Here is a 424-nt window from a genome sequence, read left to right as displayed (position 1 = left end):
TCTTCATTGTTGCACCCAGGCGCTCTCTAGTTGTGGCGAGAGGAGGCTACTCTCTACTTGCCGTGTATGGGCTTCTCACTGTGGTGGCTTCTCTTGCTGTGGAGTGCGGGCTTCAGTAGTCATGGCACATGGGCTTAGTTGCTGTGTGGCATATGCAGTCTTCTCTAACCAGGGGTGGAGTCCGTGTCCCCTGCATTGGAAGGCAGGTTCTCAGCCACTGGACCACCAGAGAAGTCCAGACACTAGCATTCTAAGCAGAAGAATCTTCCCAAAGATAATCTCCTTTGGTCTCCACCTTTAAATATATCTTGTAATCAACAGAGTTTTCTACTGGACCCAGCAAGTCAGTATGATCTCTGTTGTCTCTGGAAGAGACAGAAGGAAGTTTCTCTGACAGCAGGTCCCAAAACAAAACGGAATATTA

The sequence above is a fragment of the Bos javanicus genome, chromosome 16 (genome assembly GCF_032452875.1).
Source record: "Bos javanicus breed banteng chromosome 16, ARS-OSU_banteng_1.0, whole genome shotgun sequence".
Taxonomy (NCBI): Eukaryota; Metazoa; Chordata; class Mammalia; order Artiodactyla; family Bovidae; genus Bos; species Bos javanicus.
This window is presented reverse-complemented; position numbering follows the sequence as displayed.